This window comes from Chlamydotis macqueenii, chromosome 1 (assembly GCF_036417535.1).
Source record: "Chlamydotis macqueenii isolate bChlMac1 chromosome 1, bChlMac1.mat, whole genome shotgun sequence".
Classification (NCBI taxonomy): Eukaryota; Metazoa; Chordata; class Aves; order Otidiformes; family Otididae; genus Chlamydotis; species Chlamydotis macqueenii.
The window spans coordinates 8,655,470-8,676,811 of record NC_141556.1 but is presented as its reverse complement, the minus strand read 5'-3'; the positions used below and the strand labels follow the sequence as shown (position 1 = coordinate 8,676,811).

The 21,342-nt window shown below is 39.4% G+C and overlaps 1 protein-coding gene across 4 annotated transcripts in view; it reads left to right on the top strand.

Moving 5' to 3' along the window:
* Positions 1 to 21,342, top strand: part of GRM3 (glutamate metabotropic receptor 3) — a 109,821-nt gene that overhangs the window by 1,020 nt on the left and 87,459 nt on the right. The window lies entirely within an intron of this gene.

The window sequence follows — 21,342 nt, the reverse complement described above, 5'->3', positions numbered from 1 at the left end:
ACGGGAGTCAGGGGTCAGGAGAAACACGGGGATGAGGGGGGAGAGAGGCAGGGACCAGGGCTTTCACACCTGCAGAGGACAGGTAGGGTGCAAGGGGACCCCCGTAGTCAGCAGCTGGAGGAGTGATGGGGGGGGGGAGGAACATAAGTGGGCTGGCTCGCCTAGGGCAAAGCGGCTGTGTCCAGATGTTGCCCAGAGGTTCCTGGTCCTGCAAAGGCAGGCTTTGCAGGTGAAGGGAGGAGATCTTAAGATTGTCATCCTATACTCTTCCTTAAGCTGGGGTGGAAAGTGCCAAGCCAGCAGCTGGGAGAGCCGTGTTGGGTACCCAGCTCATCTCACTGGATCTGCTGCTGGGAGAGAGGGGGAGAGAGGTGGGGAACCTTAAAAAAAATGGAAGCACTTTGTTCCTCCAGAGGTATCTCCCCTGCAGGGACCTGGCTCACTCCAGGATACTAAAATAGGAAGGCTTCAAAAAGAAAGGAGAAATTAGAAGGGATGATAGAGCCAATGTAAACTCTCCCTTGTAAATGCCCGTGTATCTATCTGTCCATGTGAGTATGCAGCCAGCTGTACAGTGTACGTGTGTGCTTCTAGAGTTCTTTGTGCCTCTGTGTGTGCCTTGCCCACGTTCCTGTGTCTCTGGGTGTGTATGTGTGCCTATCTGTGCTTGTGCTTGCTTGGATGTATTGTTTGTATAGCTTTGCAAGAATTAGGGTTTATTCCAGGTTTATCGAACTCTGTGTGTAGACCTAGAGGTGTGTGGGTACGTGGGTCTTTCATCTGGGTGTGCGACAGGCACACATCGGCTGAGATACACATGGGGGAGTGAGAAAGTGTATCTCTATGCGGTGTGTAGATAGGATTTGGGGTATGTGTTAGACTTTGGGGTTTTTTTCCTCACAGGTTATCACAGTGTTTCCATGGATCATTTCACGCATACATCCCTGTATTTCAGTGATCTTGACGAAAAAAAAACCCAAGCAATTCTAGAAAAACTAGGCATTTTACTTATACTGCATTGAACTGAGATAAGGATTTGCAGGTAGTTTCTGAGTTCTTCAGCTTTTTCTCAGTTTATGTCACCTGCCGAAGATTATTTCAGTTGTTTGGGGTTTTTTTCATAATTAATTCAGCTTTAAAAAATCTCCGTCGGAAGACTGTGAAATAGAACAGCCTGGGACACAGACTGGTACTTGTTTCAGCTTGCATAAGTATATGTCTCAGGTTGATTAAATATGCATGAAAACAATTTGAAAAGCACACATTCCACCTGATCAAATACATATTTTAGGAAAATTACTTTTTTCATTTTCTTAAAATACACCTAAATCATTATTACTTCTTCTGCTGTTGTTTACGTTGATAAACACAGGTATTGCAAGAAAATGTAACTTCCCCAGTTATATATTGGGGAAAATTGCACATTAAGCTACTTTTTTCACACTTAGGATAATAGAAAAATTGTACTTTTGTAATGTTCACTCTTTGAGTGAAATCAGCAACAATCTATGCAAATCCTTCTTAATAAACTGGTTACTTAAAGAACAATGGAAGCCAATTTGTCTTCTGCTGGATTAATTCATATTTTAATTTCTGTGGCTCTTTTGCTTCTTGCTTTTTTTTAAAGAATGGTGCCGTCCACTGCTACTCTCAATATTTCCGGAGTCCTGCATTATGTATATCAAACATAAAACACACTTCAAAATAGAAAATTCACCAATTGATTTACTGTTCTGTAATTTGAAAAAAAAAAAAGGAAAATGGCATTGGTATCAAGCACATTAAGACAAGACTTTTGTCCCAGAGCTAAGATGCTTTTCGAATCGCTGTTGATGTGTGTCTGGGTTACTTGTGCTGATGACCTACTTATCAGCTTCTACAAATAAAGTTTTTTTAGGCAAATGTTGACACCTTCTCTAGGAGTAAGATTCTAATTTTATCACTGAAGGAGTCAATCTAAAGCAAGATGCAGGGGTAAAGTGTCTTTCTGGATTCACTTTATGTTTTTATACCTAATTAAATTGTGACAAATCAAAGTACTAAATCAGGCTGGAAAGCCAAAAGAAAAGAAAGACATTACAAATAGTGGTATCATTCAGTTCAGTGGTGTGTGTTACATAAGTGGAGCTGAGTTTGGAAATGAAAAAAAAAGTGTAAGATAAATTGACATTTAAAGACAGATCTATTTGGATGTTTTGTGCAAACACAACTCTCCCATGGAAGTGTTCTACAGAACATGAATCATTCTGAAGCGTGCAGAGTCCCATGTAGAATACTATAATGCCTGAATGACCTGGTTTTAATGTCACTTATGCTGGGGTCAAACTGCAATTTTACCCTTAAACCTTGTGGGCTAAATTCTCTATTGATCTACAAGAATTCAGTAGAGTCACATGAAGTGTGTGCCCACCAAGAGTCTTTTACAGGATGGAAGATCCTGTCTGTGACGCTGTTGAACTTGCCAACAGAGTCCTGCATAAGGGACTTCACTCACTGTTCACTTTTTGAAAGCTGTTTTTTCTAAAGCCCTATAAAATGTTTATCAGGATTTCTGCACCTCATTTCTTCCAACTATATTTATTGATGAGTTAGTATGAATTTTTCAGGTCGATAAAATGCTAGGCGTACTATCACTTTCAGGATGCTATGGGACAACACAGAGATGTTTGATACACTCCGGGATTTGATACCATTACAACTTGCATGTGAATATGTGTAACTACAGTAAGCTACATAAGGTTTTCAGAAGAAGATAATGTAATATTGACTAGCTTTTTATCTTCTTTTTGACATAAAACTGATGGCTAGTTTAAAGTTTAATCAAGAACATAGTCCAGGTCAGAGAGTTAAAGAGAAGATTGTCTTCTTGCTCTCTACTAGTGTTGAGGATATGGTTGTCCTTTAATCCCTTGATGGGTGGCATTTGCAAGGGAGGGGTATCCACAACCAGCAAGAAAGGGTGACAAGAAGGATGGTTAGCCACCTACCCTGCACCCAGCACTGGATGTCCAGAGCTTGATGGTGATGGACCTGGGCTCCAAAGGTGGCAGGGAAGAAGCATAGTCTTCGGTTAGTACCGTCTTCTAAATCTCTGCCTGTGACTGTTCCTGGCTCTGAACTTAATAAGGCCAACTTTCACTGTGATAATCTAGCCCTAAACTAGCAGGAAAATCTGGGACACATTTAATCTTATGAAAATACAGATTGGCTTGAAAATCATGAGTTTATTTTAGTAGTAGGAGTAAAATGGCAAAAAAATAGGAATTCCTCCTGGGCACAAGATGTCTGGGAACAACCTCACTGCAATTGTCAGATATTCCACTGAGACAAAAACACAGTTCACTGTTAGAAGTATTTTAACTCTTACAGATTAGTGCAATTGGGTTTCTTTTTCAGGTAAGCCCAGAATCCGGTGTGTGACCTAAATTAATTTGCTGGCTTATCTGTTGTCTTATAAGGTTTTTAGGGATTTTATTTCAGGGATGTTCAGTTTTTCAAAAATACTACAAGGAATATACTCTCTTGTTTCTAGATGTCTTTCCAAAGCAATGCAGAAAATTTTCATAGGGGGTAAATCACTATGAACCTATTAAAGTCAAAAAGAAGATAATTTACTAGACCTACAGCAAATTGCACAAAAAAAAAGGCCATAGAATTATATTGCTTTTATCTCATATTAACCCTCTGAAATATAAAATAATGTAGTTGGAACTATTATCATGCTATTGTTCATAGTTATGCTGAGATTATGGGAGCACTTAAGTAGTTGGCAATTGTACTGCTTGTATAGGAACATATGGGCTCCTCATGTAAATCAATAGTTTGTCTCAAAAACCTAAGTAGCAGTGTATCAGCTTTCCAAACCTTCTAAGGTCCAATTTATACATATGCAAAGGCATGGTCTTAACCCCAGTTATGAGGCAGCCTTCCTTTCGAGTGCTTTGAAGTCTAACAAGTGACTTGACCTTGATAGTACTGATGACCTTGAACTTAAAAGTCCCTTTCCCAGGACATCTAAAGGGAAATAGGATGATGACCAAATATATAAACTATATCAAATATGCATCAAGCAAGGTGTGTACAGAGGGAATCTTTGATGAACATTTCATGGATAAAATGGGAACTTGGAGCAAACTTTTGGTGGGTGCTGTGAGACCTTGAAATTCTCTATTAGAATAGTGAATAGAGAAGAAAACAACTTGTGAAGATGAAAAATGGTTGAGGAAAATAGATCTGTAGGAGATAAAATGGGAAAAGTAAAGAGCAGAAAATAGCTTGATAGGAAAGGAAAGAAAGCCTTAAGGACACTCAGATCAGTATTCAAGCTGGAAAAAAAAATTGGATGGTAAGTCAGTTGTGGGATGAAGAGATTGTAAAGCAAGTGAAGGTGGTGAAGAAAACACTCATTAAAGAGATTATAAATTATTCTGTGATGCAACTAGCAGGGCAAAATATTGCACATGTTACGGAAGTGGTAACTGCAAAATTTAACAATGCAGAGGATAGCATTCAGGCATGCTGACTAAGGAAGGGAACAGCACCAGAGATGCAGGCAAGGGTGAGCTAGTAGAGAAAATGTCATAGAGCTCATGTTTTTTCCATGGTAGTCTGAAGTAATAAGAAAGATAAAGAAGTTAGATGGAGAGGTAGAAGGTGAGAGAATTTTAAAGTCCATGGTGATCAAGAAATTTTACCAGGTATCAGCATACAATGATCATAGATAAGCACACAATGACAAATTAAGCATATCCTTGAGAAAAGGAGGGAGAGAAAACTTGTAATCATGCATGGGCTTTGGGTAAAATCCAGAGACACCACAGTAAAAACAAAGGAGACAGAAGCAGATTGATGGAGTCTCTTAGAAAGTCAGTGGGTGGAGGGATTGTCAGATTCCGGAGGAAAACCAAGCAAGTGCACACAAAGGAGAATGAAGTCAAAAGCTCAGTGAGTGACCACAAAGTCAGTAAATTCATAGGTCAGAACTGTAATAGGAGAACTAGTGTGTTAAAAGGAAGGTATTTGTGGGAAGTAGGATGAATATGCTGGTTTAGAGTACCCCTTAAGGAACAGGACACCTGAGAGGAGGGATGCTGAGAAGGGGAGGTAGAGTGTGCAGGTGAGAAAAACTAGGACTGCTCTTGAGAAAATCAGGGGTGCTTGAGGAGAGGAAAAAAGGAAGAATGAAATAAGGAAGGAAAATGAAAGGGTTGGGACAAAGGTGAAATCAGAGGAAAAGCACAGACAAAGGCTGGAAGCAGGGACTGTCAAAAGAGGAGCAGAGGGATCCATGGTATGGGGAAGTCACCTCCCACTGGTACAGAGGAGGAGGCAGGGCCTGGATTTTTCAGGAGGAAGCAGCTGAATGGAACCTGAAAACTGTGAAGAAGTCTTGCCTAGAAGATGACATGCTGGTGGAAAACAGAGCAAAATGAAAATGTGTAGGATGTAGTGACTGACTGCACCCTTTTCTAAGAAAAATAGTAAGACTTGTACATTAGCTTCCATCCTCATGGAAAGCTCCACTAATGAGTCCATATTCAAATCAGGGACAATTTTTGTGTTACCTAAACACTGCATCCGGAGAGGTGAATGTCCCAACAACTGATCCTGCTACATGAACTGCATAATCTAGGGCTCTTCAAAGCCTCAGCCTCTCTGGTTTGTGGTGGCTGGTCCCCAAAAGCACATATTATTAGGCTGACTGATATATTACCTTGCAGCCTGTGAAGGAGGATGCTGCAGGCAATTTACTGAGTGTGAGATTTGGCAGTGCTGGAACTCTTCCTTGGAATTAGCCCTGCAAAGAGGCTGGCTGAGATAAGAGGCCAACAAGGGGCTGATTGTATGGTGCAACTGTGTAAACCTCTTCCAGCAAAACTACTGTGTCAGATGCCAAATCTAGCGCTTGAGGACATCAGTGGTTTGCAACAGTCAATGAATACTATGTGGTCAAACCAATGCCTGTTACAATAACCTATGAAGAATGGCATAGTACACCGTTTGAAAATCTTACAAAATATTGTTTCATTGCTAAATTCGTAAAATTTATCTCTAAACTTATTCATAAAATTTTTCATCCCTAAATATTTTTTCATCAGTGGTGTAGCTCCCTGCTTCACTGACATGTAGCAGCTGGGCTGAGATGGTGCAGGAGCTCTCAGGGAAACTCATTCCTCTGCTACAGGAATAAAGGGATTCTGCAGGTTAGATGCACTCTTCCCTGGTGAGGAATAGAGCCCTATAAAAAGCTAGACCATTCTTGAACTTGCTGACCTTGGCTATCTGATGTAGGGTACGCATTGTGGTTCTTGACCATTTTAGTGTACAGCTCACAGCACCAGAATGATTTTCTTTTCTATATAATATAGCTGTGATTAAGGGTCCTTAGATCCTATAGTGGCTCCAACTTGTATGTGGCACTTCTTCCTGATGAAAGACTTGCAGCTGTCTTTGAGTCAACATTTCTACACAAATGTTTTGTAGGAGGTCTTCGGCTGAGCTGTTTTTCTGATCTGGTACTTACTGCCTAGCAATTTCTGTATCACTTTATAATTATTATATATTTATATTGTTATTATTAATTTAATTCACAGTGGTTGCATCATCCAGTGAAGAAATTATTAGGAAAGCATGAGAAGATGTTGTTCTGCTAGGGTTTGAAAATATTACATTATATTTGTGATGCTTAGCAGAAATTTACTTCCCTGCTGTTAGAATCACGTCACCAGAGAGATGTGATAAAAATAAAGAAGTAAATTTTGGGGATATTTCCAGAACTCAGAGAATATTTTTTTCTCACTTATGTGGATTTTTTGTGAGGAGATAGATAAACAGACAGAAGAATGGAAGCAAAGAAAAGAAAAATATATTGTGCAATAAAACACATAGGGTTCAGTTCTGAAGTTTTAACACAATTTGATTGCTTGAATCAGCTCACATGGCTAAGAAATGGCAAAAATTATCTTTATCTATCTGCAAGAACATTTAAAAAATTATATTTTATGCCAAAATATAAATGGTTTTGCCATGACAAGGGAGTTTTCAAAAGGCTTCATTATAATTTTTGGTGAGATTATGTATTTATTTGCATATTGAGTGTCACCAGATGAGAATATAGCCAGAGACTTTTTGGTTTTTCATTATAAATTTTTAATAGCATTTTTACTAATGTTCAGTCAGTCAGAAAGACATCAGCACTGTATGTCGAGTGACACCTAATTTGGTTCCATTGTAAGAAATTCCAGGTGTTTCAGTATACAACAGATGAAAGATCTTGATTTTACCTTGTAACAGATTTATTTTGCTAGTATTTAACTCTTTTCCTTGTAAAAAGCAGTGAAAAAAACTACTGGATTAAACTTTAGTAAAATTTTGTGAAAAGGATACCTTACAATGCTGGTCTGTACAGCAGATTATTTGCATAGACAGTAATAAGGGTCTGCTTTTCCTCATTATGAAATATTTGCCCACAATGGCACAGAATGACATTTTACTAGAAAATTTACAAAGTTTATAGGAATTTTTGTAGCCTTTTTTTTTTTTCTAAATGCTATAGGAACACAGTAAAGCACACTTGTCAAGTCTACCTTGCAACTGTTTTCCCTTGGGATCTGTTAATTGTGTTTGCTCACTTTCTTCGTTAAAACTATCAGGGCTTTAGAAGAACCCTGACAATAACAGACAATGTGATCAACAGACAATGAATTTTCTTGAAAAGGTGCAAGCCCATCCTTCATGGGACTGATGTACGGGACTGAGTTACCAGGGTCTCAAAAGTTGAGAAAAGTTTAGCAATGGTCTGTGTGGGAATGGTAGACCAACACTGAAGTCTGTTTCAGCCAAATACTCTCAAATCATCCAGTACATGCATCTTTATCTTACTGTTATTACTAGACATATTTAACTTGAAAAAGAGTGTTTTCTTCATAACCAAGAAATAAGCTGTCTGCCTCAAGGTCTTGAAAGCAGAGCAAAAACGGCTGCTGTTCCAGCAAAAGCAACATGCAGTCCATGCCCTTCTTCATCCATTCACTTGTCAATGTGGCTGTCAATAAGGACGTATTTACATGTGGCTAATCCCACAGTCCATTCATTAAGATGATTTTATGAGTGAAAAGGGAAGATGACCTAATGGGGTAGCTCCAGGAATACAAATTAAGTGAGATAACTTTCAGAGAATAATAATTTCGCTTTCTGGAGTGGATTTTAAATCTCCAAGAAGAGACTAGCCCTGCTTAAAACAACCTTTTCTTCTTCACTCGGAAGTGATCTCCGATTAATTGTGCAGTTTAGCTGAACTCTGCTTTCCTTGGTATCCTAGGAGAAAAGCTCTGACAGACTGGGAATTTTAACTTGTTTGTAATGTAAACTCAGTATACTGGTGGTGCTTTTTAACAGAAGCTGTTTAGGAGGAAAAAGAAATAAATAAAAAAAAAGCTTTGATCCTCTAAGCAAACAAAGAGGGGAGAAGGAGGTCAAAAGAACCATCATTTGTGAAAGGCAGAGAAGGAAAATGTGGGAAAGATGTCTTTATTTTAACAGTTTCTGAGACAATTTGAAAGACTATTGGAAATATCAGGCACTTCAACAGCATTAGAGCCCTCTGATGAATAGGGAAAGATTGATTTCTTTTTATTGTTTCATTGACATTTTCAAGATTTCTAAGCAGTATGAATTTCTCAGTGTTATCAGTGATCTGACCAAGATGTTTCCCAGAAGCAGATATCCAGGCTAAAGCTTTGAGATTAAAGCTAATACCTTGAGTGTCAAGCTCAGATAAACACATTCCTAGTGGCATTATTCAGTATGAAGAAAGGAAGAAGGCTCTAGTCTGGAAGTAACGCCAGCTCCTGGGAGCTGGGAAATGACTTGAAGCTCAAGTTTCTTGACCATAGGGTGAAATGTAAGTTGAAGCAACCAGTTGTAGCAGCAGGGGTTGGTGTGACCCAGCAATGGCCTGTTGACTGCCTGTCTGTGGGAGACAGTCCTGCTCCCTAAAATGTCACTGATCCAGGTATTTTGGCCGGTAGGTTAGAAGGTGGAGCCAAGTCTCCACATAATCCTTTCAACCAGCCTGTCTATTCCACATTCACCAGTTTTAAGGAGGGAAGGAGACAAATAGCTCTATTTAGACCTAGATACCTTAAATCAATGTCCAGGGAGCTGCTGCAGAGAATAAAAGGGGTTTTTAGTTCCTGTGATATCCTGACAAGGGCACAAGGTCCCAATTAGAACTTATCCTGAAAGAGTGCAGTATCCATTAGGGTAGAAATGAACAGAAAGAGGCCTTTTTTATGTAAGCCTCTTCATTTTCAAAGATTGTACACAATGTTCTATTTTCCTGAATGCAGCATTTTTAGTTCCACAGATAATGACAGCAGTAAGGACTTCATCTGATCCGTATCCCACTCCAAAGATGAAGTAAACTATCTCTAAGTCTTTATTAACTAGTACTTGTTGAATAATTCCCTTAAAAATTGCAGCAACAGAGATTTCATGACACCCTGCAACAGCACATGCCTGTGCTTCACTGTTCTTATAGAAGGTCTTCAAAAGTTTAACTAATTCCTACTTTTTGCACCCAAGCCTATCACTCTTCTCCTCTCTGCTATGGAAAGTAGAAGCAATTTAGTACTTTCCTTTACATTCCAGCCTTTTATATAGCAAAGGGATTAGATTTTGGCTTTTTAACATTCATTTATGTAATGTTCCCCTCAGTCATCTCCTCTTGACCCAATGAAATAACTGCTTTTCAGCTAGCCATGTGCTTTTTTCAGAATTTTGTTATTCTTGCTGTTTTCCTTTGGACCTTCTCCAGTTGCCCATTTGGACCTGTACCCAAAAGATGAGTACAGCTGATGAATGGCTTGACTTCACTTGTCTTAAATACAATATTCCTCAAAGAAATCTTTTGTGCCATTTCTTTGTTCTGTGCTCCAAGCCTCACTCCAGACAGCATTTTGCCCAAAGAGCCCTCAGGAGCCTCCCAAAACCATATTGATGTCACTGTCCCATCACCTTCCAATTTGCTACATTTTTTCTTGACTACTGCCAGTCATTTCCAGCTTGCAAACACATACAACTCCAACTAGACAATTGTCAGCCCTCACATCCACATACACGTTTCAGAAGAAAATTTCTCAGATAGTTTGAACAACCTGTTGCTTTGTCTTTGCCAAAGGGATCTACAGGGGCGATGGCTTCTGTTGGTTCAATCCTTACTAAACAGAGGGGTGCTTAACTGCTGCATTGTCTAGCATGTATCATGTTTAGCACATAGCATGTTTAGTAGGAAGTGACCATCAAGAAGGACATGGACCAGTTGGAGAAGGTCCAGAGGAGGGCCACAAAGATGATAAAAGGGCTGGAGCACCTCTCCTATGAGGACAGGCTGAGAGAGTTGGTGCTGTTCAGCTGGGAGAAGGCTCCGGGGAGACCTGATAGCAGTCTTCCAGTACCTCAAGGGGGCCTACAAGAAAGATGGGGAGAGGCTGTTCAGTAGGGCTTGTTGCAATAGGACAAGGAGTAATGGTTTTAAAATAGAGGGAGGTAGATTTAGATTAGAAATTAGGAAAAAAATTTTTACGATGCGAGTTATAGAACACTGGCACAGGTTGCCCAGAAAGGTGGTGGATGCCCCATCCCTGGAAACATTCAAGGCCAGGTTGAATGGGGCTCTGAGCAACCTGATCTAGTCGGGGATGTCCCTGCTCCTTGCAGGGGGGTTGGACTAGATGACCTTTGAAGGTCCCTTCCAACTCTAATCATTCTATGATTCTATGATTCTATCATGATGGCTGACTTCAACTAGCAATTGTCCACAAGTCAGAGATAATCTCTCTGGCAGCATTGGTAGAAGGGAAGCCTCCAGGCCAGCTCTGAGTTTAAAATATATGAGTGAATGTTGCAGACCTGAGTGATGGATACAAATATGGGATCGGTGTTCATTTGAGTATTCTAGCTATAGGCCTGTGAAAAGGCAGAAGCTGCTCATGCTTTCAGGATCATTATCGCAGACCAATGTGTCAGGAAGTCTCAGATGAAAAGTTTGACTTTGCTGCTGGCAAATCCACACAGAGTTCATCTACATTAAGCCTGATGAATGTGGCATTAGGCAAGAATCCAGAACTTCATGCCCTCTAGACACACTTTCTGCCTCTCTTGTTTAATTTCTCTTCTTTTATTAAGACTCAAACTTTTCCCTGGCCAGACTAGAGCATATCCCAAACTAGGACATGGATAACGCCAGAGGGGTCCTAATGGACCTGCCACAGGTGCTTGCCCCAAAGGCTCCTTAGAGAACCCTTTGCAGCTGTTAGGTTCATGCATATAAGGGTAGCAATTACTATCAAAAAAAAAAAAAAGAAAGTCTCAGAAAGGAAGAAAAAAAGTAAAAAGCATTTACTTGAGTATCTGCTGCAACTCATGGAGCACATTAACTTTCAACAAAAAAAAAAATAATGTCCCCATTAGCCTTTAAACTAGTCAACATGATGTTTTAATATATCTCAGTAAATTAAAACACATCCAATCCATCTCATTAGTTCCTGACCATTAACTTCCAAGCCTTGAATTCCCACTGAACAGGTAAGCAGCTGCTCTGAAGATTTAACTGGCTTGACTCTAGCAGAGTACAAGCCACCATTATGCATGAGAGTAGTCCCTTCCCTCCACCCTCTGTCAAAATTGGTCACACTGGGACTGCTAAATAAATGCTAATTGGATACACTTAAGTGAAGGGGAAGGTCTTCATGTGAGAGAGAAATTTTACAGTCTGGGATCCAAAGACACAAGGGGGCACATTCTGGAAACCAGTGGGGTGCAGCTTGATGCTTTTCTCTCCACTCATAATAACTGGAATCAGAGTTTAACAATCCCAAATACTCATTTGATATCGAATCATAGAATGGTTAGGGTTGGAAGGGACCTTCAGAGGTCATCTAGTCCAACCTCCAACCCCCATATGTTGTCTCTTGAACCTAGATCACACTATGTAAGTACCTAAGATACACTGTCTGATCACAGTCAGCAGATCCTAGCGTTGTGATGCTACTTATTGGATGATCAACAGTCTTCCAAGGCCTTCCATGCAAAGAGTCATCTATATTTAATCAACAGTAGTCAGTCCTATTTTAGAGTGCTGCAGCTTTTTTGCAACACTTTTTAAAGCACCAAGTAATAGGTGCTCTAGCACGTCCCATTTTTGTCCATTCCCATTTATAACACGGTTTCCATACCAATGATTACAATGTAATAGTAATATGAGTAGTTTAAAAACAAAAGCACATTTGGAATCATCTGTGTTTTTCTTTAGAGAGTAAGAGCTGCAAAAACGAATGGATCGAGAGGGATTAAACACAAGGCTAATTGTTCATTAGGCAGCCTAAGACCGATTAAGTGGGCTAATCCATTTAATATTTTTTCTACTTGTTCCATTATTATCCCTGCCAAAATACTTTTGCATGTATTAATTCACCTATGTTTATCTATTAATAAAGGAATTCACTTGAAATGCAAGTCTTGAATCCTATAGTCCTTTCTCAAGCAAAACTTCCATGACAGCAGTAGCAGAAGGATTTCAAGATGTGACTGGAACTCTCTGTACTGCTTTTTTCCTAAAATAAAAATTAAACTCTTTTGATAAGATTAAGTGAATGCATTCTCCATCCTTATTGATTCTAGATACTCTCCATGTTTAATTAAGACATATTCTTCTGCAAAATTATGCATAGTTCTGTATAATGTCCTGTGGAAGTGGTCCTGATTGTACTTGACCCAAAATAATAGTTCTAAAATTGATTGCTGATTGCTGACTACTATTGTGTATTTATTTTTTACATTATTTTGACGTGTAATTGACTATCTTTTTGCCAGATAAGTAAAGGGCAGAGAATTATTGATAGCTAACTTGATTATCATGTCTTCCAGAAAGCACTGTTTTTTTCAGATCAGCTACACTTCAGTATTGCCAGACTCTGGCTCTCAAATTAGCCCTTGGAGGAAAGTAGACTCACCTTCAAATTATTCACATAGGCATTTCCACAAATATGAGCAACAGACCAGGTTCAACAGCAATGGATCTAAGGTTACAGGAGGTCAAAAGCAATGCATGACCCACCACCATGTTATCATATTGTTGTGAAAAAGGGAAAATCCTACTGGGATTAATAAATAGGAATATTGTCTGCAAGATATGGAATGTAAATATTATTGTCAACTCAACACTAGTAGGAACGCATGTTTACTATGGTGCCCAGTTCTGAGCATTATGTTTTAAGAAGAAATTTAAATCACTGGGGCAGAGTCAAGAGAATATGAACAAGAAGAATTAGAGATGTAAAAAAAAAAAAAAAAAACAACAGATTTATCACAGGTAAGTAATAGGCTTAAGTTGTCACACAGAACACTAGACCTCAGGAAAAGGTTTTAATGGTAAGGATGATGAAGCAACAGAATAAACTGCTGGGAAGTCTAGGAAGATCCTGTCACCAAAGGTGTTTGAACAAAAGCTAGCCATGACATGAGTTAGACAAGACTTAAGTAAAGCTGATCTTGATTTGAATAAAAGGAAAGGAAGATCAAGATCTTTCAGGGTCCCTTCCAACTCTCTTCTCTAAGTGATCTGAACAACATTCAGAGTTCCTTCCCCAGGATCTTAAAACATAATAGTTCGTATTGCAAACATCTACCTCTCTAGGAGGCAAACTAGACATCTGCCAGCAAACCAGAGCTTCCACTGCTCCCTTTGTGAGGTAAAGCAGAGGCAGCAAGAGCAGAGAGCAACATGCTTTTCTTGGAGAAGAGGGGAAAAAAATGGACAAATTTCAGGAGCAAACAAGGTTGTCCTGCAAGACATGCAGAAGCAGATCATGCACGTATGTCGGGAGAGAACACACGACAAGTCTCTGCTTAATTCACACACAGACTTTTTATGGGTGCCTATTCAGTCCCTGTTCTACTCTAGGAGCAGCAGAATGCTGCGTCATCTTCAGTATAGATGGCAATGTAGTCTGTCACGTAAAGACCATTAGCAGTCCTGCCTCTTACTGCGCGGGCTGTGCAGAAGTGCATGTATCTACAAAATCCAACATTAAATGAACTCTAATATTAGGGCAACAGAGAAACGAGGAAGGAAGGAACAACATGACTTGCACTGTCAACTTTGAAGTCTACTCTGCATGTTCATAGGCTTTGATACCCTCATGTGTAGGCAATAGGCTATATAAGGTTCTAAAGTAATGTATGTTTTTTGAATATTTACATAAGGAAATGAATGCAGTAAATCTATTGACGTCGTCAATGCAGAACTACTGTAACTCTAATGCTTTCTGCACTGCAGTGATGATTATGAAACTAGTAGGTATTTTATGTTATTAACTTAAGGCATCATCTTTAATAAATACTCATAAAACACATTGGCAAAAGCATAAACTGCAGAAACGTAAGTAAAAAATTTGTGAGATGTTGCCTATCATAGACAAATTGTCAATACTGTTACCCAGCAATTATTTAATCAAAAGTATACTTAAAAACAAATCTGAAATAACTGAGAGATTTAATTTGTTACAAACAAGGGTCCTATCTCCATGTTAATTGCTGAAGCAGGGTTAGATTATATTTTAATAAAAGTATAAGACAGTATTGAAATTCAAATAACTCCTTGGAGATTTTATGGCTTATACAAAATGCAAAGAAATTCAGAAGGAAGATTTTTTTCAAAATTAATAACTCTTTCTTAAAGAGAGATAAAGAATTATATGTCGTCTTCTAAAAGGACATTATGTTTTGTCATGAGTTTGTGAAAAAATTTATTATTCATACCTCTGATAGAAAAGGTGTTCAGCCTAAATAACATTCTTTCCTTTCTACCCTGAAATTTTTCTTCCATTCAAAAACTACTGTATCTTTCATCATTCAAGATCCCTCTACGTTAACCCTGGAGAATACTGAGATATTCCTTTTATCCATCCTAAATCAGATGAACAATAAAAAGGTATTGATTTGTCATACAGTGTAAATACTTCACAAATATATAAAAATTTAATTCAGAATTCAGTGGGTCAAATCCTAGACTGTGATAAATTAGTAACAAAGTCAAGGGAGCGGCTCCGTGTTACACCAGCCGGCAATGCTGTTCAATTTGTCAGACGCACTGCACTTCCATCATTTAATAGCTTCAAGAGATCAATAAGATCTGCGGTTTCAGGTTTTCAAATGTCAGCCTCCTTGCTTCCCATACGCTTACACAAGCAGTGGAGAGGACTTTGCAGCAAAATCTTTGCATTGCAATGAAGCGTTGCCCTCGGGCATGTTCACTGGCCCTCCGGACTGAGGCCAGATACCGCGCTCTGACTCTGAGCTTGGTTGTCACCAGCGGGAAGCTGCTGAGGAGTTGACAGCATGAGAACATGAGTCATGAACATGTTATACCAATCACCCTACTACAGTAAACCAGTGTAACTGCACTGTTAAAAGCTCTAAGAACAGCTTGGAAAATGTAGGGGCTGTGCTGTCTCTCCTCCTGGGAGACAACAGGAGGTCATTCGGACTATCTCCTTCCCCAGAGTAGAGCCAGGATTATTGTATTATTTCTGACAAAAGTTTGATTATTTTTTTCTTGAAAACTTCTGATAATGGAACTCTGTATCTTTCCCAGGAAGCATGTCCCCATGCCACATTACCTTTATGATCAGAACATTTTCCCTAGTATCTAGCTTAAACATTTATTTTTGCAGTTCAATTCATTTCTGCCTTAGATAATGACTGCAGCCGAAGTTCTAATTTCATCCCAATTGATTTCTCACCTCTTGAACTTGATGCAGCTTTGCTTACAATCTGGTCTGGCCACATCTGTGATGAACCTGAGACTGCTGCTGTGATCTGGAAAACTGTGATTCTCAGGCCAGTCTGTCTATGATTTCCCTAGTCTTCTGAAAGTGGCCCACTTATCAGTCTGAAATAGCTTCCAGTCTGATGAACTGGCCATGAAGCCATGAAACATTTATTGCCACTGGAAAGACTCAAAGTAATTCTTGCGGTACAACTAGAGCCCTAAGATTGGCTTTGTTTTTTTCTTTGTCACCTGTTACAGGGACATTCTGTTATTGTTTTTAGCATAAGAAATAGAAACCAAGACATGTTTTAGACTGTTTGTGCATTTAGTGTGGTGTGTTCAAAAGGAAAGCATTTCTTTCTGGTTTTTGGCACAGTCTCATCACTGGGATAAAGTTCCTTTCTAAGCTGTAGCACCAAATAAACTTATACTCCTCAGTGAGATGACAAACTTCAGCCTGTGCATTAAGTGTTTTTCAAATGGCACCGAGTTCTTGTTGCACGATGGTTCCAACTAATGATTAACATGATTCATTGTCATGTCTTATGCTCATTAAAGAAAATATTTAGATTCTATTAAAGGACTCAGTGTTTGGTGAAGAAAATAATATTGATTTGAAAATAAAACAGAGTGTAAGTAAAAGAAGGAGCAGTTACTGGTGAAATAGAGTTGATGAAAAAGATATTGAGAATGGCAGAAATGTCTATTTCTGCCTGGTAATTTTTTTTCTCTATCAATGGGCCGTTCTGCTATGATCAATAAAACCTCCCAGACTGACTCAGATGGTTTAAGAGTCACTGTGCTTCCTAAATTGATTATTGAAAAGAAAACAAACCAGTTCAAAACTTTTCCTGAGTAAACAGGTACTGGTAACACTTCATCCTCCTTGTTCCCTGTTCTTCACTGTGGTCTTCTCTAGCAAAGCTACTTGGAGGCAGCAGCCTTGGCTAAACCTCAGGCTGGTTTCTTCACCGAGGAGATTCACTACAGTATTTTCCTGGCCCATGCTCAGCCTGTACTTGGGGCCAGGGCCATTTCACTTCCCTTCTGCTGAGAGGGAGGGAAGGACCTTTGCACTGCATGGTGGCCAGAGGTAACTACAGGCTTTTACTTGCCTGTTGTCCTCATTGCTGACTGTCAGCCATTCTCTAGGGCATGAGGCTCTTCTTCTCTTTGCCTAATCCTCCTATTTCACTGCCAAACCCAGGCACACACCTTAATGACATCCTTAAGATGCTTCCAAGTCACTTTCCTCCCTGAAATTTTCTAAGATCCTCCAAACTATGGACAGATTATCTACCAAGTTGCTTTGTGTCTCCTTTGTCTTCAGGAGCTGGTCCTCTCTAGCTTCTAACACCCATGCTGACTTTTTCAGAGTGCCAGCAGGGAACAATACCTGAAGTTATAAAAAGGACTTATTTTCTCAACTCAGACGCGTTCCTCTGGAGTAAAACCACAATGCGCCAGAGGACCTTTGGGCTTGTAGAGAACACAATAAGATCTGGATCTGTGCCTGGCACGTAGGCAGTTGTCTCCTCGCTCTTGCCCGCAAGCCTCCCGCTGCCTGTAGTGCTGAGAATCTTGTGCCCTGAGCCCTTGGGGTCATGTGTGACTCCAGCCCAACCAAGTGTGTAGAGAGCAACTGTAAAGGCTCAGTTGATTGCACAACTATGCTAATTGTTTTGCCTTTAGGTCTGGACTTCATATCATTTAGTTTCCCTACAAACTCCTTGCAGTTAACCATGTAGTTGCATTTCATATCAGACACTTCAGACTTACATCATATAAAAATGTGTTTTAAGAAAGCAAGTAGTCCTTTTAACTTCTAATAAAATATATATATTTATATTGACTCCTTCTGCTTGTGATTAATACCAACAGTGAAGGTAATATTCAATTTGCCTCATGTCCCTCATAAAGACCAAAAATGCCTTGACCCCCACTCAGATATCTGGAAGAACAAGCAGGCTCTCTCCAGTTCCTCTTCTGAGAGATAATTTCCCTTTCGCCAGGTCAGAAAGAGCTCATGGACTTTGTTGGGGGAAAAAAAAAAAGAGAGAGTATTTGTAGCAAATCATTGCACTTTTCACCACTTCTGTGACTGGGCAGGAATTGGGACTCCTTTCAGTCATTTCACAGCACAACCTAATTCTTTGTCCAAATCAAGGAAAAGAAGCATCTGAGGGTGGAATTTATCCCAGCAGACGTAACATGAAGACAGTGTGAAAGTCTATATCTTTCAAAAACCTTATTTCACCATAAAAAGAAAAATAACATTTTTTAACGAGTGATTCAGCTGACCTGTTTTAGACATCTTCTATAGGAAGAGAGCAATCATATAAAAAAAAAGTGTTGTTTTTTTTTTCTATAAACTGACTATGAAGGGACCTTTGAATAACCAGACTACATGTAGGAATATATAATCTGGCTATTTGCTTAGACAAATCTCACCTAAATGTCTAGGGTAGGACTTCAGCAGACCAGGCTTAGTTTTATCCATGTTTCTTGGGTGACTGAAATTTTAGTCATAATTTTAGTCAGAGCCTGCTCTGTGACTGACCTCAAACAACATGCCATGTCAGCAAGAGAGGAAAACCTGGTGCTGCTGCTGGTTTTTTTTTCCTGGTCTTTGCCAGATTGTCCTCCCTCATTTATTTCCACAAGAGTCTGTTGTGCAGCTCTTCCAAAAAGGAAATCTCTGTGCCACACAAGGTCCTCAGTAGGAGGAATGCAAAATTGTCTGAGACCCTAGGATACCATCTTTATTATTTGATGACAGGTTTATACTGTGAAGGAAATTTTCTCTCTTAGAATTCAAAGTTTGCTTTTCCATTGAGATTTAACTTTTTTTACCACATAAAACAGCAGCATCTTACCTGTGCTGTTGAGGATTTTTTGCCATCTGAAACTTTTAGAGATGCAAAGCTTTTTAAAAACTTGTCATCAAAGTATATTGCTGAAAAGGTCACTCTATATATGCATTGTTATACCTGTGCTTCCCTAAGTGTACAGGATGACCTCTGTCAGAGAGTGAATATTGGCAGACATGGGCTACAGAGGCATTTGCTTCAACCTAGGCCAAAAGTGCCTAAATTCTTAGTGCTAAACTGTTAGATTTGAAGTGGGAATTAATGCAAGGAAGTCCTTTTGCTCGCTTTATATGAGAGATCAAGCTGGAAGGTCATTATGGCCCATCTAACTTTAAAGTTAGTAGATCCGTGAATTAGTTATTCATAATCTTCAGAGATGCCAAATTAAAGCTGTGCTAAAGTGAGGAAAAAAAGTATTATTAGAAAACCTGGCAAGCACTCAAGCCTAGGCTCGCTGTTCATCTTGATCTTGTTGATTTGAAAGATTTGCATTTCAGACTTTTCTGAAAATATTAAGTTATTCTTACAATCCACTCACGGTGTCAACACTCTGGTTCAATATTAAAGTATTCAAATATACAAATTCTTCTCAGTTTACATACCATCCATATGTGATAACTTTCATCTTGGTTATAATAAGGACTGAATCAACAATTTCCAAAGCCAAAATCATAACATTCTTAAACTAAAACACTGCTTCCTATTCATAAAGCTGAATTAGGATCAGAGCTTCTGTGGTTTGAGTGTGGAGGAGGTTATACTGCACAAATTAAAGCAAATATACTTCCTTCCAAGTGATGCTGTCAGAAAGTGACTTCTGCTAGGCTCAAGGTTTTCGTGTAGAGGCGTTTGCAGTATCAGAAATACCTGCTCTTCCTCCTCGAGTCAGGAGTTCCTGAGACCTTGGGTCTCCTGATTTCCTTTCTGAGCGCAGATTCCCTGTCAGGGTTCACCAGAGTTTAGTTTAGTTTAAATTCAGTGACTGGTGGGTTGAGTTCTTTCTTCTCTTTCTTTAGCCTTTGCTGTCTTCTGCTAAAAGCTGTCATGCATTTGAAGCTCTCTGATAAAAGGCTAGACTTTGCCCCTTCTGCATAAAACAGCCTGAATCCAAGTCTTATAGCCCCCAGGAGTGGATTTTTATGATTTCCCTCATTTACTCCTTTCTCCTCCTCAAAGCTACCTTTTATTCCTCCTCCCCTGCTGCACTTTGCAGTGTCTCTCATTCCAAGATTGGCTCACTTAGAGGTAGGGGAAGTCTTTCCTGGGGCTGCCACAGCTTCCTGGAGATTTCCTGTGTACCATAGTCTTGCAAAGATTTCCCTGCCCACTTGATTTTCTTCTCTCTAAGTCAGGTGACTTTAAGCCCCCAAAGACAGGACTATTAACAGGATCAGGACAAGGCCACTACAACATCCATCATCTGTTAGATAGGTATTCACCGCAGTCAGAAATAGAGTTACTTTCCTGGTATGATTTGGGTTAATATGGTCATTCCTTTACATATTCAGATTGTCCTACTTATTAGTTCAAGATGATCCTTCTGACTTTGAGTGGCATAACCAGGTAATAGCTACAATTACAAGTACATGCACCTGCTGAACCTCCAGAGGATGTACCACCTGCGTCGTTCAGTCCTTGTAGCCTGGGTTGAGCTTTGGGGTTCAGGGATTTGTGAAATTTTTTCCCATTTTCACCTCTTTATGTCCTATCCTTGTATCAAGGGTCTATAATTGGCCCCCACACACACCCCCTCCCCCTTCCATCAGTATCTATTAAGGTGGCAGAGGACTAGTTACCACACAGGCAGCCACTGGACCTGCACTGGGACTGCACATGGCCCTGTCCTGCTAGCACTGGTCCCCAGTACCGACCTTGCAGAATGATGCTGTTACACTGGTGGTTTTAATGATTTATTTTTCCCTCTCTAGGACTGCATTATAAAAATTGGAATTTATTGTTAGCATATTCCTGCTGTGTTTAGGAATGTCCATTTTTGCTAATGTCTTTATAGCCGAAAATGTCTCTCCAGCATGAAACTGAAGGATCTCCACTGATTTTCTCTGAATAACTTTTGAGTTATAGCACCATAAACATCAGGGAAGCAGACCAAGTTATCCTTTTGTAGCATTTGAATTAGCAAATCCACCAGCACTGACTTTCTTGTGGACACAGGTGTAGCTAAATAGGCTAAGGAGGCTGTTTTCATAGATAAACCTTTGTTTATGTCTCATCAGGCTGCATATTTGCTGTCTAAATTAGTCAAAAAAATACTTACAGAACAGGGAAACAACTCTCCTTATGACTCATATATTACTAGATCCAAACTGTTCTTGAATTGCTCCAGTCTAGAGTTAACATATTTTTAAAATAAATCCCAACTGTCAATAGATGACTAGAGGTACAGAACTCGTGTCTAAAAATTATTCAGTTCTAATGTCATGTTGTGTTGAAAAAAAAGTGTGATATTAGGCTAGACATTTCATAATACTGGACATCTGTCTTTAAAAAATAAATATGTCATATTCAAGCAAAATAACCCTAAGATAATCTTAATATGTATTCTCTTTTTAAAAAGAGATGAGCATAATGAATTGAAAGAGTTAAGGCCATATTTTCCACAAATACAGAGGAACAAGCAGC